This window comes from Lepidochelys kempii, chromosome 17 (assembly GCF_965140265.1).
Source record: "Lepidochelys kempii isolate rLepKem1 chromosome 17, rLepKem1.hap2, whole genome shotgun sequence".
Lineage (NCBI taxonomy): Eukaryota > Metazoa > Chordata > Testudines > Cheloniidae > Lepidochelys > Lepidochelys kempii.
Window position 1 is genome coordinate 5,798,715 of NC_133272.1, and position 14,602 is coordinate 5,813,316.

The following is a 14,602-nucleotide window of genomic DNA, read 5'->3' on the forward strand; positions in this document are numbered from 1 at the left end:
ACCTCTATCATATACCCCCTCAGTCATCTCTTTTCCAAGATGAACAGTCCCAGTCTCTCTTTAATCTCTCCTCATATGGAAGTTGCTCCATACCCCTAATCATTTTTGTTGCTCTTTTCCATACCTTTTCCAATTCTCTGTCTCATGGCATTATGAAATTTTCTGTCTTATTATCTATCCCTTTCCTAATGGTTCCTAACATTGTTAGCTTTTTTGATTGTTGCTGCACATTGAACAGACGTTTTCAAAGAAATATCAATGATGTCTCCAAGATCTCTTTTCTTTAAGTGGTAACACCAAATTTAGATCACATAATTTTGTTTGTATAGTTGGGATTATGTTTTCCAAAGTCTATTGCTTTGCATTTATCAACACTGACTTTCATCTTCCATTTTGTTGCCCAGTCGCCCAGTTTTGTGAGATTCCTTTGTAGCTATTTGTGGTCTGCTTTGGACTTAACTATCCTGAGTAATTTTGTATCATCTGCAAACTTTGCCAACGTGCTGGTTACCCCTTTTTACAGATCATTTATGAATATGTTGAACAGCACTGGTCCCAGCACAGATCCTTGGGGCACTATGAAAACTGGCTGTTTATTCCTACGCTTTGTTTCCTATCTCTGAACCAATTACTGATCCATGAGAGAAGCTTCACTCTTCTTCCTTCACTCCTTGCTTTGTTTAAGAGCCTTTGTTGAGGGACCTTGTCGAAAGCTTTCTGAAAGTTCAGTTACACTGTATCACCCTTATCCGTGTTTGACAGCCTGAAAGAATTCTGATGGATTGGTGTGGCATGATTTCCCTTTACAGAGCTGTGTAGGCTCTTCCCCCAACAAATCATGTTCATCTGTTTGTCTGATAATTGTTGTGTGTCTGATAAAACTTGTTTTGTAAAGGGGCACAGGTACCTAAAAAGCTAAAACGGATTACTATTTTCTAACATTGTTACAAATTGTCACTTTTCCTAGCAGAACTTGCAAGAAAATGCAAGTTTCTTAAAGGAAGCAGACTCAGAAATATGCAGTGGTATTTGCAAAATTCCCCACTGGAAATTTGTTGCAGTTTTTGGTGTTTGAGTTTTCTTCACTTTATTCGGAGGGAGGTGGTGCAGGGCAGGGAAGTAACAACAATGTTGTTCAAGCTAAACCAAAATAAAAGGAATATGAGACATATTCCTAAAGACAGTCCTACAGGGCTGATGCAGGAAAGTTGGATCACGTCAATGATATACGAGGCAACTTAATGGCCTTTTTAAAACCTCCCAAGGACACTCTCTTTCTCATTTGTTTTGTGGACTTTTAAGTAATTCCCAAGTAATATGCATCTCCAGCACTAGAATAAAATATAGTCATTTTGCATTGCATAGTGTATTAAAATCCGATAAAAGAATCAGTCCGTCTTTGGAAACACCCCTGAGCTGATGACCAGCTCCAGTTTTCTGTCTGATACACACTCTGACCCTTTGTATACATCTTTCTGAACACTGACTTAAATATTTTTTTTTATTTTAACTGTACACTTCTGGGTCCAGTTTGCATCTGCCTTTTTGAACTACAAAACAACCCAAAAGTTGTAATACTAATTTAAAATACTGGTAGTTAATTATTTTCTTTTTTTACAAAAGAGAACCAGTACTCTTGTTCATTTTTAATGGGCAGTAATATTATGGTTTTGGAAAGCTTCAGAGGTTTTCAAGTGGCACTTTTAAATGCCTCATGCCACTGAAATTCAGTTGGCATTGTGAAATCTGAAGGCCAGCAGAGTGTGCTGTTGGTTTTCAAATAAAAATCTTTTCTTGCTTTATTGACCTTCACATTTGAAGGAGACAGTGTTGTGGATTTGCATAAAAAAATTGAAAGATGGGTTAGGGTTAGGGTTCTGGATTTTTTTATAAGTAGTGACAGTAACTAAGAATTTGTAGTGTTTGAGAAGCATTTTGCAACTCGTTTTTAAGGTAATTTACTACTTATTTTAAAATAATTTTAAAAAAAACACACTGAATAAGAGAATTATCTATTATCTTTCACATCAGAAGGACATCTATATGACTTTTGGGTTAACATTTGAGCAGTGCATTATAATATGCCATCTATAGGCCTCGTCTTGCAAATGCTTACAGAAATAATGCTTACTACCTGAATAACTTTGTTGATGTATGGAAGGCTACTCAAGCAATAATAATGAAGCCGAGAAACTTTGGGCCCATGTTTGTGGCTATGGTTTCCAGATTTGGTAACAATTTGCGTAGTCTTACTCTTGGGAGTCGATGAGGTCTGATACATTATGCCTATAGTCTTTTGGGGTGGTGCAAAAGCTAGTATTGGATTACAAATTTGGCACCTCCTAAAGTCAGGAAAAGTAAGATCATCTAAAACAAGACAGAGGACGTGTTTGGGATTAACAGTGAAGGGGGAAAATTCATGGGCGCAAAGCTTGAAGACCTATTTGGACACATCTTATGTAATATAAAAAGAAACCATAAAGACTTCAGTAAATGTATTTTGGCATAGTAAATGTGAAAAACTTTCTCTCATTGTACTTTTCTGGAAATGTCATTGGCACTGGGAGCAAATACTGTAATTTTTGTGTTCTATTCCTGAAAGAACAAAGAACCCTATGAAGTTGGTCTCATTAAGTCTTTTGAAATTCTTAAGTTTGCAAGACACAGGGGTCTCAGATTTTAAAGTCTCTGTTTAACTTCTGTCTAAGTAATTGTTGGTTTTAAAATAATTATAATCTAGTTCACAATTGTCACCTTGAATAAAGAGTTTGATAAATTTAGTTCAGGACTATGGAAGGCAAGAAAAAAATGGTGAACTAAGTTAGATAATGAATGGGTGCACAATAGCAGCATTATTAACTAATTAATTATTAAAATGCCAAGCTTTAAAAAATAAAATTAATATGGAAAATGAGGCATCCATATCAGGTGATGGGTTTTTTAGAGGACACAAAAGGGTGAAATGCTCTCTAGTGGAAGGATTCCAAAAATTTGAGAATTATGTAATTGTGTTGTAGCACATCATATTTCTGGATAAATGTATCAACTTTTCGTCCACATTTCTTACGGTTCTTCTAGAAATCAAAAGCGAAAAAAACAAATTCTGAAGCTGCTTAGAAGTCTGCATGTGGGCTCAAAGTTTGAGACTATATGTATATTTTGAAATCTAGGGTGCAGCTCTGTACTACTTCAGAAATAGAGTCCTTTATGGTTGTTTAAAACAGATGATATTTGAATTTGCTACTATATCTGACTAGACTTCCAGTATAGTTTTATCTTTCAACTTAACAGATATCTAATTTCCTTGTTGCTTTTGTGGGAAGGGCTGTAGTTGTGGAAATTTGCAGGATCGAGGGTATGTGGAACAATTTCTCTTCCTCATTTATATAATTGTGCTAAAAATAATTAATGGTATAAGTAGTAGCTATCAGCTGTGAATGAGAAGTTGCAATCTATTTTTAGAGAGATATTTGCGTTAATGGTAACCGTAGCGATAGATACTATAATGAATAGGAAGAGGGTGGTCTCTTCAAAAATATTGACATAAAAATAATAGAATGTTTTACAATGGCAAGAAAAGGAAGTGTAAACTATTCCTTGATAAACAGTATTATTTATTTAGAGAATAAATAATATTACACGGTGCCTTACAATAGGTAGAATGTGCCACACAAATGATGATATCTCTGCTCCAAAGAGCTAAAAATATAAAGGCATATGCAAGTAAAGTACATAGCAAACAAATTGACAAATGGTCATTATAGCATCTTCTGAAATAGCTACAGATGTTGGTAAAGAAACATCTGCATCAAATATTATAATAAAAGCACATGGAAACTGAGAACATTTCTTCCATAACTATCGGTGTATACAGATCACAATTGCTTGGGAAGATGCTGACGATTGTTCCACCCAGTAGCAACACACGTACACTTACCCTTTTATTTCCTTACATTCAGGCAATAAGGGATACCATTCAAACCCCCAGGGCACTGTAAGGCTAAAAACACAGTTGAGAACCTCTGATCATGTAAGAGTGAGATTATCAAGCAGTAAACCCCTTTTGCCCTTATGATCTTTCAAGTTATACATGTGGATTAATTAATGTGAAGTCTGCAGAAATTTAATTAACTCCTTTTTTGAACAGCTAGTTAAGATGCTCCTTGAATCACAGATGTTTTGCAGTACAGAATTCTGTGAAAACTGCTTAATGTAATTGATTGGGTGGTTAATGAAATGTTGAAAATGTTTCAAAACAGGCTAGGAAAGGTGTGTGTGTGTGTGTTTTGTTTGAAAGATGATTTGCCTAATGAGAATCTAAATCTCAAATCTGGTTGGCTAACAAGACCATGTGGCTTATTTTCACTACATAAAATATATTTTTAATTAACCTGCATCTGGCAGGCTGCTAATCACACACAATTCAGAATCCTGGGTATTTTAGTAGACTAGAATATCTGACCTGTGGCTGAAAAATGGTTATTTATGTATATTCTTGTTACACAGTCCTCCAGGTAACTGAGCAGAGCCAGAAGAATTTAGAAATGTAGTAGACTAAACAGACTGAATAGTTAGATCACCCTTTCTCCTCTCTGCCACTTGGCATTTACAAGGGAATTAACATGGGAGGCCAGATTTCCTTTCAGCCTCAGCTCAGGCATAGTGGTCAGTTAGCATATCTAGGATTTTTAAGTACAGGTGACCAATATGTTTGGTGAACAGTAAGTAAGGGTATGTCTACACTGCAGTTAAACACCCACGGCTGGCCTGGGTCAGCTAACTCAGGCTTGCTGAGCTAACAGGCTGTTTAATTGCAGTGTAGAGGTTCAGGTCCAGACCTGCAGCTTGAGCCCAAATGTCTACAGCCCTTTAGCCCGAGCCCCATGAACCTGAGTTAGCAGACACAGGCCAGCTGTGGGTTTTTATTTGCAGTGTAAACATACTCTAAATGTCACTTGGCTGTATCAGGCTTTTCATTATATTAGGCTACTAGACAACATTTTCCTGGCATTGTTTCATAAACAAAAAATACCATGGTAACTTTTAAAGCTCTTTGAGTCTAATATGTTTCCTTTCTTTTCTCATTCTGAGAATAGCAGGGTGGGGAGATGAGGCAGTTCTCTCTCTGAGCATCCCTATTTATTTCCTCTCTGTTTTATACTCATTGACTGGTGGGCTGGCCTTAAGCACAAACAACTGTTGTCGGAGTTCCATGCAAAATCTCAGCGATGTGCAGCCCAATTTCCTCCACCTCTTACGCTTTCTGGTAACAAGGCCAGAGGGGAAATCAACTCACTGCCCAGTTCCTTCTTCCATCAGAGAAACTAGAGGGGGATTTCACTGTCCTGTGTTTCTCTGTGTCTACCCCGTTGAGAATTTGAGAGCTTATTCTTGCTGCAAATTTTTAGGCCAGCTCTATTTGACCATAATAATGATACGTATTAGTGTTTTTCTGTAGCTCTGGGATAGAAAGACACTTCTTATGATGGTGGGTGAATTTTATTCCCGTTTTCAGATGAATAAACTGAGGTAAAGGGTAGAGTACACGATTTATCAAAGGACAAGGACGCATGTGGCAATCAGCAATAGAACTCAGTCTTCCTTATTCCTAGTACCTTGCTTTAATAAATAGCTGTGCAGTCTCCCAATGGCCCTATCTCAGGTCACTATTATTCTAGCTATGGCTGACACTTAGAAGCCTCTCAGTATCACAGTCCAACAAAGTGACTATTGATCAATACAAGATACTCACCGTTCTTAGGAATTGAATGCATAGTCTCAGAAAGACTTTTAGCATCTGCTGGCACAAGAATCTATCCTGCAGAAATTGGAATTGGTCTTGATTCTCCTAAAGGGGAGTGCAGAGCACTATAAATTGGCCAGTTTACCTAAATAAATAATTTCCCTTTTTAATGTGATTTTTCAACGTTGAAATGGTAAGGGATTCCCAGGAGTTCAATAACATGGCTTTGATCACAGTCTTTGGAAAAAAACATTTTCGCTCCTGGAGGACGTAGTTACTCTGAAGAGTTTCCATTTGAATAGCTCTGGTTCCCCCACACCATTCAATCTAGCAGAGGAGTTGTAAGATATATTCTTTCTCTATTATTAAAGGGAAAATTAAGGTAATTTCCTAAATATAATAGTTTCCCTTGATCCCACTGAAAAGGTCTTGAGAAAAATCACTAGAGTATCCTCCAGTTACATTCTCACCTTTTTCTGCCTTTTTTGTTGAAGTACACTTCAGTCGGCAGTGAATCTAAAACATGCTTTGCTGGCCAGAAATAGACCCAAAAGTGAGAGGTGCTCTAATGGTCTAGATAGATTCTTCATTCTCATCGGCTTTCAAGCATGTCTTGAAACTCCTCTGCAGAGAGAGAATTTCATGTACTTGCTGTTTTTTATCTACATTATGGGTTTTATTGAAATCGCATCATTAAACATGATACGTTATGCGCTTTACTTTGTATTCTGATGAAAATGTGTCCTAGAATAGAACCATGCCATGTAGCACTTTATAATACTTTTGCATATTTGTGGAATGGTGTGATCTCTCAAAGCAACATTAGAACAGTTTTTTTTAAATGTATATTTAGTAAAGAAACTAATCTGCTTTTCTTTTACTTTTTTGAACTACAGCTGAAGAGGGAGCAGAATGATTTTTTTTTTTTAAAGGATTTTGGTTTATTTTTAAAAGTGGAAGGGCATGAAGTTATTTACCAACTACGGCCTTTTATTTATTTTTTTTAAATGCAGGGGAATATTTTAAGGGGGAATTTATGTTTGATAGCAATAGGCAGTTCTGGAATAGTAAGGCCTCATCTACATTTAAAAGTTTTCTGCTTTAACTTTGCCAGTGTAGTTAAATAGACAAAATCCCCCCAATGTGCACACAAATCAGTATAAAAGTGCTTATGCTGGTATAGTTTATTTCATTTTACCAAAGTGGAATAAGCTAGATCAGCATAGAGCTTCTTATACTAGTAGCATCTGCATTAGGGCTTTTACTGGATAACTGTTGGTAAAAAAAAACAAAGCAACACAAAAACTATTGATATAGTCATGCCTGTAAAACTTGTTAAATGTAGACAAGGCCTAAGATTTTAATTTCACTTCTGGGTGAATGTAGTACAATTTTAGACCCTGTTCCTGTAACTGTCACTGCATAGGTGCATGGGTCTCCCAGGATGGAGCTAGTGGCAGGAGCAAGACTTAAGTTTAACATAAGAATTTCAGTCATATTTTAATTTTTGGTGATGGGGGGAGTTCTCTCTTTATTAATAAAGAAATTTAATACAACTCTAAAACATTTATAAACTTAAGCAACTGTGCCATTAATTTAGAATCTTAAAATGTCATGTATTACATGAAGAAATGTATAGATGAAAAGAACTGATATTTATTATTTATTTTTGTTGTTGCACTTAAAGATCCCAACAAGGATTGAGACTCTATTGTAATAGGAACTGTAAAGACACATGGTAAGAGAAGCCTTACAATCTAAATATTCAAGCCATTGAAGGCCTTAAAAACTAAATATACAAGAAAAAGGTGTAGGATTCAACAGACAAGCAGAGTGATCAGGATGATGGTTGGCAAACATCCTATTAGTTCCAGGATTTCTTTGAAATCTTGTCTTTCTCCTCTCTTGGTCCACTTACGTATGCATTGCTGATGTAGATGATATTAGTGTAAAATAAAGTTAATATAAAGAGCTATGTTAATTTGAACACCTTTTTGTCAATGCTCAAAAATAAGGAGTTTATTCATGCAAGTAGTTTTCCTTAATGTTGACTACGTGTGTGCCTTGATTGGAGGATAAACACCTAATGTTTCCAAATGACAAAGAAGTTTTCTTACGTTATTTAATAGCTTAGTAAAAACCATGGAAAGTTTTAAAAATTATTTATTTTTATATATGTTTTAAAATTTGGATAGTGTCTTTTTAGAATAAGTGGTTCTCACAGAGTAATTTTTCTTAACCAGTGGGATAATGAAACTTTCTACGTTTAATCTCAGTGTTTTATCCTATTTGATCATAAACGGCATGCAAGGAAATTTTTTAACTTAATGAGCTGTAATTTTCTTGCCAAATAATCCCTTTTTGTGGCCTAACAGAGAGGGAATAGATTGTCTGTTCCTTAGAATTTTTTAAGTAGGTACTTGTGTTTCCATTCTAAGCGTTGTTTGAAAGCAAGATATGCTTTCTTCTGGTCTTGTTTGTTGATGCAGTGTTTTGTTAAGATGGGAGAATGTTACAAGTCTGACAAGGCTTAACTGCTGTTATAATAGTTTCATTTTATAGCTGATACTTGTGGGATAAGTCCAAAATTTTCAAATTTAGATGTCTAATTCTAAGCACCTAATTAAAAGTAGCTTTTCAGAGTTGCTGAACACGAGCTCTCACTGACGCCTACTGGAGCTGTGGGAGCTCTGAGAAACGTGCTAAATTTTTTTTAAAAAGTGCCTGAAAATAGATTTTTAGTGCCTATAACATAGTCTTAAAAATGTTGGACTTAGTGTACATCTCAGAATAATTTTTGTTACATTATCTCAGTTGTTACATTCATTTTAAGACTTGATCCAGTTTATAACATAGTCCTACTCCTGCAAACCTTACTCATGTGCTTAATTTTACTCACATGAGCTGTCCCAGTGTGGCTAATGAGGCTACTTGCCTGCGTATTTGCAGGACTGGGGTTTTATAATGTACAGCGTAGTATGGTTATAGGTACAATCAATATAATCTACACATTTTATTGAGAACTCTCTTCCTTTTAAAATTGCTCTCGGTTGTTTTGGTATTGTACAAACAAAACTCTATCTAATAAGAGCAGATGTCCTAAATTCAACTCCTTTCTTTTTTCCTTTTAATAATTACCATAATATTGCAACATCATACTCCGATCTCCAAAAAGCCCCTCAACATGGTACTGAAAACTCTGGCCCACTGATTTACTTGGGGCCACCAGTTTTAAAACCTATTCTAATAAAAAGAAAAGGAGTACTTGTGGCACCTTAGTACTCCTTTTCTTTTTGCAAATACAGACTAACACGGCTGCTACTCTGAAACCTGTTGAGCCTTCATTCTAATGCTTTTTATGTCAGGCATTGAAAACAATTTGGCCCTGTCAATACAAGTGGCCAAATTGTTTTCAATTACATTTGAGGAAGAAGTGTGTGACAGCTGATTTAAGGCATGGCACAGACTGTGGTGTAGTGCATTAGATCATCTTATGCACTGTGTAATTGCTTTGAAATTCATACCTGGTTAAGGTGCTGCCTTCCCCATTGTTTGAAAAAGAGATATTATTTTTGTATATTGAGAGAAGTATCGGTGCCTATCTGCCATTGCTTGTTGCTGAGGTAATTTTATAAATATCCCAATGATAATGTTCTTGATTTTTTTTTAAGCAGATTATGTGATATTTATATAGCCAGGATCATAGCCCAACTATTGTAGGCACAGTCGAACACACATGAAGGGAGTCTCTGTCCTGAAGAGTTCAGTCTAAGGCAAATGACATACAAAGGGTATAGAGATATGGCAATAAAACATACCATTTATATACACATTTCCTTTAATTTTTTTTATAAATATCCATCTATCCCCATCTGTCCCTAAATTTAACTATAATTAATTAGCTAATTTCATATAAGCTTTATATTTAGAGGAGGTTCTTGAGAAGGGATTTGAAGAAGGAGAGGGTGTAATGGTCTTACAGATCACTCTAGGGAGGGCATTCCATGCATAAGTGGCATTTTGGAAGAGAGGCATGGGGATCTTTGTAAGAGAAGTTGATAAACATGTGGGTGATACTGGCATTGTTGGCAAAATGTGGGAGGCCAGGCTGGGGAGTTGCAAAAAGAGACAACTGTAGAGAAGTAGGGTGGAGCAGAGTAGTGAAAGGTGTTGTTTTGATAGTTAAATAATCTCTATGGGCAGGTCTACGCTACAGGGTTAAGTTGACCTAAATTACTCAACTCCAGCTACGTGAATAACATAGCTGGAGTTGATGTAGCTTAGGTTGACCTTTTGCCGTGTCTGCACCGCGTTGGGTCAACAGAAGTGTTTCTCCCGTCAACTTACCTTATGCTTCTCATTCCAGTGGAGTACCGGAGTCGATGGGAGAGTGATCGGCAGTCGATTTAGCGGGTCTTCACTAGATGCGCTAAATCGACCCCCGGTGGATAGATCACTGCAGCGTCGATCCACTGTAAGTGTAGACAAGCCCAAAGTATTAGGGTGTGTTCTGTCTTCTGTGACTGATCCTGATTATTGTATGCCAATAAAAGTCTCCAAGGCTGAGACTTAAAGAAGGCCTAAACTAAGGCCATGTCTACACTAGTCATCGCACAGTTGTACTGATGCAGCTGCACCACTGGAAGATCGCTCATGTAGCCGCTCTATGCTAACAGCAGAGAGCTCTATGTCAACATAATAAAACCACCTCAATAAGCAGCAGTAGCTGTGTCGGCGGGAGAAGCTCTCCCGCAGACATGGCACTGTGCACGCTACCACTCATGCTGGCAAAACATTTTTCATGCCCCTGAGCGACATAAGTTTTGCCAACATAAGTGGTAATATAGATAGGGCCTAAATTTGTAGTGTTTCTGTTGGATTCTGTTGGAATTGTGGCTATGCAGCCATGCAATATTTTGTATCTTTGTTTTAGGGATCTTTCCTCTGGGGCGGTACTCTATCACACTGCTCTTTAATTTCCTTTTTTCATGGAACATTCTCAGCATTTTTCTTTTGCAAGATGGAGTAAGGTAGGGAAAAGGGAGATTTCCTATTCCTTTAATTAGTGGCACCTCACAAAATTCTGTATATAATTACATATCTGGTTTCCAAGCAACCTAACATCTCTTTAAACATAAATACATAAAAATGAAACAAACGATCCACAAAACCCACAAAATCCATGCAAATGAAAGCTGAAATTCTGGTAATTTTCACTTGTGGTGGTGTTGCTCCTGTGTCTGCATGATGATTTGAAACTAGAGGTAGTCTGACAGCAACAGGAGAGGCACAGCATGTTATGAATTAGAGTGCAGAGATAGGAGCAAAGGTGGGAGTTGAATTTACAGTCGTAACCAGGGTAAGTGAAATGTTCCAGGGCAGCCTAGCCTATGTTATACATAATAATGAACCCTCTTAAAATGGAAGAATGTGGTGTTAGCTGCAGAGTGCTTGTCTGCAGTTTTGTAACATTCTTTTTAGACTTCTGTAAGTTATTACAACTTTTGGTAATCTCCTCTTTCTCCCTGACTGTGGCTGAGGCTATAGCTACACTAAAGCGCTTCCCGTGGCACAGCCGCACCCAGGCAAGCTCGCTAGTGTAGCTGAAGAGAGAGCTCTCCTATGGATTTAGCTACCATTGCTCATTAGGAGTAGATTAAATATATCTTCCGCTGACATACAGGTTGAACCTCTTTAGTCTGGCACCCTCCGAACCTCAGCGGTGCTGAACCAGAGAATTTGCCGAACCATGGAAGGTCAATACAGTATTGTACTGAGCATGTCTCTTATTATTTTTATTTCGCTGAGGTGAATAAACAGAACAACATACCGATGTGCCCTTTTCCAATTTCTCCAACAATTCCACCTTTTGCTGTATCAATATTGACACATGCTTACGCTTAGCAGCATTACCAACACTTCCACTGTTTGCTGGTCTCTTAGAAGACGTATTTAGGGGTAAATTAGAGCTAAATAACAGGACAGAACACTGAGAGCCAGGACTGGCAGCTGTAAACAAACTTTGCCTGACCATGCGAAACTTGGTCCCACCCACGATAAGCAGACGTTCGGCTAACTAAAATCATGCCAGACCATGGATGTTTTGGACCAGAGAGTGTCGGACTAGAGCGGTTCAACCTGTAGCATTGTCCACATTGGGGCTTAGGTCGGTGTAACTTATGTTGCTCACGCGGGGGGGCTTATTCAAACCTCCGAGCAATACAAGTTATACCAACATAAGTAGGAGTGTAGACATAGCCTTAGTGATTAAACTGTGTGGTGGTCAGAGGTGCCCTGATTACAAGACTAGCCAAAACCCAAGTTGTATAGAGGAGTCAGTGGGGTTTTATATATGTGACCCAGAAATATGGAGTACCATCTTTTTAATTTAACTGTAATGAAAACACAGACAATATTTCCTCATGCAAAATCCTTTTAAATTTAGGAATTAATTCATGGAAAAACTCGTGTTTAAGAAACAACTGGAGTTAGTTATGGGCATAATATAATGTAACAATGTGTGTAAGTGGGGAGGTGGAAGAATTAACAAAAAGGAGGTGGAATAATGGAAAACATTCTGTTGGAAGACAGCTTGGTTCAATAGATAAGACACAAACATGGGAATCAGGAAACTTGAGTTTTATTCTCAGCTTTTGCTGCATGCCTTTGGGAAAATTGCTTTAAGGAAGACCTTTCCACTGTCCATAAGGGGGAAGGTATTCTTAGTTCCAATAGTAATGCATGATTTTTCTGTTCTTTTTTAATCTTTATAACAATTAGTGAGTTGTAATGCTAGTCACTGGAGATGGTGTTTATTGACAGAGTGACTGTAGCAAGGGTGCTGGCAATTCCAGATCAGCATCAGTGCACCTCTGCTTTAATGTGCAAGGCCACTTTTGGGCAGAAAATAGAGTTTTGCCCATACACTTCTCAGTAACTTTGTCACAGCTGTGGGTTTAAAAGGCTTGGCTGGCTAGTCACTTTCTTTTTCATTACAAGAAAACAAAACATAACATGATATATCAAATTGCTTAATACTCACTGCTGTGGTGGTGCTGGCCAACTGAAACATACTGTGAGGAGAAAAAGGCAGCTGTCAACTCTAAATGCAAGCCAGAAATGCTTTTGCTTTGGATAGCAAGACTTGATATGCTCTTAATAATAACTACTGTTAAAAGTATATAAAATCATATGTATTAAGCAGCTTGTGACAATCTTTCTTTTCCTAAAAGAAAACAAAATTAATGATAACTTGTAGTTTTTTGCATTATGTGATGACACAAAGGACAAGAGGAGAGCAAAACACAGGAGGGAAAACTATCAGTACAGAATCTGAACTGCCCTCCTCTCAGTCTACAGCTATCCAGACTAAAATGGGCCTGTACATTTTTATTAGAGCTGTTGATTAATCACAGTTAACTCCAACGATTAACTAAACAATATTAACTGTTGTTTAAAAAATTAATCTCAGCTAATCGCACAGTTAAATAATAGAATACCAATTGAAATTTATTAAAATTTTTTGGATTTTTTTCTACATTTTCAAATATATTGATTTCTATTACAACAGAGAATACACAGTGTACAGTGCTCACTTTATATTACTATTTTTGACTACAAATATTTCCACTCAAAAAATGATAAACAAAAGAATTAGTATTTTTCAGTTCACTGCGTAGAAGTACTGTAGTGCAATCTCTTTATCGTGAAAGTGTAACTTACAAATGTAGATTTTTTTTGTTACATAACTGCACTCAAAAACAAAACATGTAAAACTTCAGAGCCTACAAGTCCACTCAGTCCTACTTTTTGTTCAGTCAATTGCTAAGACAAAGAAGTTTGTTTACATTTACAGGAGATACTGCTTCTTATTTACAGTGTCACCTGAAAGTGAGAACAGGTGTTCGCATGACACTTTTTAGCCAAAGTTGCAAGGTATTTACGTGCCAGTTATGCTAAACATTCATATGTCCCTTCATGATTCGGCCACCATTCCAGAGGACATGCTTCCATGCTGATGACGAGTCCTGAAATCTTTAGCGCATTAGGCACGTAAATATCTTGCGATGCCTGCTATAACAGTGCCATGCGAATGCCTGTTCTCACTTTCAGATGACATTGTAAACAAGAAGTAGGCAGCATTATCTCCTGAAAATTGTAACTGAACTTGTTTGTCTGAGTGATTGGCTGAAGTAGGACTGAGTGGACTTGTAGGTTCTAAAGTTTTACATTGTTTTATTTTGAATGCAGTTATTTTTTGTACATAATTCTACATTTGTAAGTTAAACGTTCATTATAAAAAGATTACAGTACTTGCATTAGGTGAATTGAAATATATTATTTTTTGTTTTTTACAGTGCAAATATTTGTAATAAAAATAAATATAAAGTGAGCACTGTAAACTTTGTATTCTGTGTTGTAATTGAAATTAATATATTTGAAAATGCAGAAAACATCCAAAAATGTTTAAATAAATGGTATTCTATTATTGTTTAACAGTGCGATTAATCGTGATTAATTTTTTTAATTGCGATTAATTTTTTTTTAATGGCTTGACAGCCCTAATTTTTATAAGCCTTGTTGGACATTAACACAAGGTAAACACATCCTCTTGTGATACTAGTAGTGTTTTGATTAAATGAACTCTGTCCACATATCTATTCAAGGGACACCATCATAGGACGTAATCACATCAGCCACACCATAAGAGGCTCGTTCACCTGCACATCTACCAATGTGATATGTGCCAGCAATGCCCCTCTGCCATGTACATTGGCCAAACCGGACAATCTCTATGCAAAAGAATAAATGGACACAAATCAGACATCAAGAATTATAACTTTCAAAAACCAGTTGGAG

At 36.9% G+C, this 14,602-nt stretch overlaps 1 protein-coding gene across 1 annotated transcript in view; it reads left to right on the plus strand.

The window, feature by feature from the left end:
* Nucleotides 1-14,602, plus strand: part of BRIP1 (BRCA1 interacting DNA helicase 1) — a 134,837-nt gene that overhangs the window by 16,413 nt on the left and 103,822 nt on the right. The gene's annotated exons all lie outside the window — the stretch shown is intronic.